The sequence below is a fragment of the Lycium barbarum genome, chromosome 2, assembly GCF_019175385.1.
Source record: "Lycium barbarum isolate Lr01 chromosome 2, ASM1917538v2, whole genome shotgun sequence".
Classification (NCBI taxonomy): domain Eukaryota; kingdom Viridiplantae; phylum Streptophyta; class Magnoliopsida; order Solanales; family Solanaceae; genus Lycium; species Lycium barbarum.
Genome location: NC_083338.1, coordinates 22,494,140 through 22,498,066, shown reverse-complemented (window position 1 = coordinate 22,498,066; position 3,927 = coordinate 22,494,140). Strand labels below are relative to the sequence as shown.

General features: G+C 37.6%; 1 non-coding gene across 1 annotated transcript; it reads right to left on the bottom strand.

Annotated features, from left to right (window-relative positions):
* Positions 1–3,189: 3,189 nt before the first annotated feature.
* Positions 3,190–3,295, bottom strand: LOC132629618 (small nucleolar RNA R71). Its single transcript, XR_009578382.1, has one exon. It is a non-coding gene; the product is annotated as a small nucleolar RNA R71 (small nucleolar RNA).
* Between the last annotated feature and the right edge of the window lie 632 nt (positions 3,296–3,927).

The window sequence follows — 3,927 nt, the reverse complement described above, 5'->3', positions numbered from 1 at the left end:
ACAATATGAGTGTTTAATGTATGATGTAAGTATGAAGATGACAACGATAAGATCTAATATCAATCTCATCTCAATTTTACGCTCTCCGGCAAAGACTTCGGAGGCTACACTCTCTCACTTATCATTGTCAGTACCATAACAATGCAATATCAATGTATCATGGAAATGAGCATGAATACAATGCAATGTAATATCAACAACCAATTCAATCCCCAAAAAGTACCACACATGGCACCCAAGTAATGTCAATAATATGGCTACATAATAAGCCACAATGGAATCACAATTCTCATCTCAATATCAATCAAGTAAGGTACCGCTATACCCCAGCCATTATATTTCACTACTCACCAATATCCGATATCTCAACGTGGCAAGGAGCCAATAAGTAAATTGAACAAGATAAGTCAACAACGTAACTGGGTGCCTAACCCCTCAAGTCACACAACAAGGCCCAACCTAAGATAGTATCCAAACCGACTTCATACCCAAAGGCCCACATTATTTCTCTAACACAATCTAACTATACATATGCGTCGCTAACCGAAAACTAACCAGAAGGTATGCCGTAACCTACCTGGAAAGCTGAACCGCAAACTTGAACCGTCAAATTTAAGTCCTGCTCTTCTTTGGTACCTCAAGGTAATAGAAGTCTTGTCGCATCTGAATAGGGAATTAGAATCAAGAAGAATCAATACTCACAACCTTACATCTATTCAAGTCCCAAATCCTAACCCATGGAATGGGGTTCATGAACTAAAAAGGAGAAATTAGGGATTCTAAGCTTAAACATGAAATTCATACTCTAGGCGATCAACTACCATCAATTCGAAGCTATTTATTAACCCATGAAATACTCAAATTTGTATTCTAGGTGAACCGCCCATTTTTTTGGGTATAAACCCTAACTTTAAATCTCACAAATTTGTCACTAATAATGAAGGAATAATGTTTATATAATTAGTTACTACTAGACAATTCCATGCTTAATCAAGTTTAATCCACCAACAAATCAAGGTTTTATGATTAATAACTTATGCAAGAAAGACACCCAAAAACCCTCTCTTATTCTCTATGTTCTATGGAGTTACTAGCATGAATTCTTACATGATACGCTCAAATTACACCTATTAATAGTATAACACGGACGTTGTCAAATATAGTAATCCAACGAGATTGGGGTCAAATCCCATATAGAATATGGTGTGAAAAGTTTAATAAACAAGTATTGTACTAATCTTGCGGTCCTGGTGTATTCCAGAAAAGAGTTTTATAGTTGATTTGGTTTGTGGACTAATTTAAAGTGACTGGAAATTTAAAGTTGTAAATATATGGGTAAAAAGAACCAAGGTTGTGTCCCCGTTAGATAAAGTGTATGATCATGGGTATCAATCTTGATATACTCCTAATGGACTGTTTGTATGGATTCACTTAACCTCTATGTGAATCTAAACTATTTCTCAATGAGAAAAGATTATTTCTTTCTATGCTTTTTCCAAAGATAAGAAAGTATGCATGAAGAACGGTTAATTATGCCAAGTAATTCCTCTTATTCCTAAGTGAATTTATTAAACAAGGTTTAAAGCCCTGAGTTTTTGTTATTTGTTTTTACCTAACCCTAGCTATTTTCCCAAACAAACTAAAGTTTTATGGCGTGAACTAATGTTTGCAACCACTAACTATATGATGAATACGAAGAACAAATAAACCCTAACAATCCATTATGCGTATATCTTTCATGAACCCCAATCACAAAACACCCATCTTTGGGTTCACAACCTTAGTAAAGGTGTTTAGCTACTCATGGCAACAAGAAAACAATAAAAGATTGAAGATTGCATAATTGAATTATTTTATTCAACTTATGAATAAAACTTGAAAGTAATAAATGTAATTGTCTGGAAATCTTCAAAAGCACTAATAACTCAAAAGTAATTACTACAAGTCTAAAACTCTAGATGTCTGAAAAATAAAACCTAAACAAGTATTTATACAAGTCAAAACTCGGAATAATCAATCCCAGTCCTGTTCCATCTCGTCTTGCACTTCGATGGGTCGTCTTTGCACTTCGATGGTCGTTGACATGCTCAACGACCAACTCGATGATCTGAATATACTTTTGTCACTCTGCGAGAACTCCACCGTCGAAGCACTTCGACGGACCGGCGATCATGTCGACGGTGCAATTCGACGATCTGATGATGATCTAATGAATTTTCACTTCGCAGGAACTTATCGACGAGGCAACTCAACGAGCCGTCGAGCATGTTGACGTTCCGTCCTTATGCTTATCAGAACAAATTGTTTCTTTTCCTCGTTTTTTCGCTTTCCAAGCATTCTAACTTCAAAATACCTGCACAACACACAAAACACATCAAACTAGCACAAACTTGCTCGAAAACAAGTAAAACTTTGAGTTAAGAAGCATTAGATGTGCCAAAACTCCCGGCACATCAATACCCCCAACTTAAAGTCTTTGATTGCCCTCAAGCAAGTCAACTAACAGACTCAATCTACAAATGCATCGATATCACAAAGCAAAGCTGTCTACAGTGGTTGTGGCAATTAACTTCCGGCACATCAAGTGTATCACAATAACTCTCCCTCCAATAAAAAACAAAACCAATTAATGGTATAACACGGCCGGGGAATACGGTTTTGAAATTACTAAATAGTGTTTGCTTTGATTGAAGTCTTTTGCTTATTCCATCACACCTTGTTTGCTACTCTGTGTAAGCCAGGTGAACATGAATCAAAATCAGCAAAATCAACGTGCTGGTAACCAGGGGAATCGGTTGAACAATCAGGCGAATAAATCGGATGATGAGAATATTTTCGCTGATCTTGTTCCGGAGGAGGACTATGCATCTGCTATTGTTCAACCTCGAGTTGCAGCTGCTAGCGGGAAAATTGACTCCTCTCTATACCAGTTGTTAAAGCTTGAGGGATACTTTCGGAACTCTACCGAGAATGACCCTCAACGTCATTTGTAGAATTATATGGATGTGTGTGCTAATCACACCCAGAACAACGTTCCTCAAGATGCTATTCGGTTGAGGTTATTCAAATATTCCTTAACTGGAGAGGCAAGAACATGGTTTGAGAAGCTGCCCCGAAATTCGATTACTTCATGGGTAGAGATGGTGACTGCTTTTCTCACAAAATGGTACCCCCTTAGCAAGAAGGTTGAAATTCGTGACAAGATCTATGAATTTAAGTAGTGATCGGGGGAACAACTATATGAAGCCTGGGAGAGATTCGATGAGTATTTGCAGAAGAGTCCGAATCATGGTTTTCCGGATCACATATTAATGGAGAAGTTCTACCGAGGGCTAGCTCCAATGACGCAGTCAGTTGCTAATAATGCAACTGATGGTTGTTTCATGAACAAATCTTATCGATGAGTGACCAATATACTTAACAACCTGACGACTCATAATCAGGCTTGGCACTCAAACAATGCTGATATGGTACTGTATGGTAGTGCTATGATCTAGAATATAGTAAAGGAGAATCAAGATACCCAGCAAACGTTGGCAGAACTTGTAACAAATATTTCCTTACTAACAAAGAAGTTTGATGAATCCCAGATCAAGAAGGTAAATGTTTGTGAGAATGATACAGTTTTGCCAAAAGGGATGTACCATACTCAAGATGGTCCGTTTCATGATGGACCCCCTATGCATGTTGAAGATGCTAATTATGTTAATAACTCTCAAGGGGGTTACCAAAGACAGAACTACCAAGGTGGTTATCAGAATCAGAATCAATGGAGACCTCAGCAAGGTCAAGGTACTTATAACAACTATGGGAATTACAACAATAATTATGGTAGTGAAAACCAAGGGAACTATAACAACGGTAACAATTTTGGGAACAAGAGTTCCAATCCTTATATACCACCCAAAGGGCAGTCAACAGAGAAAG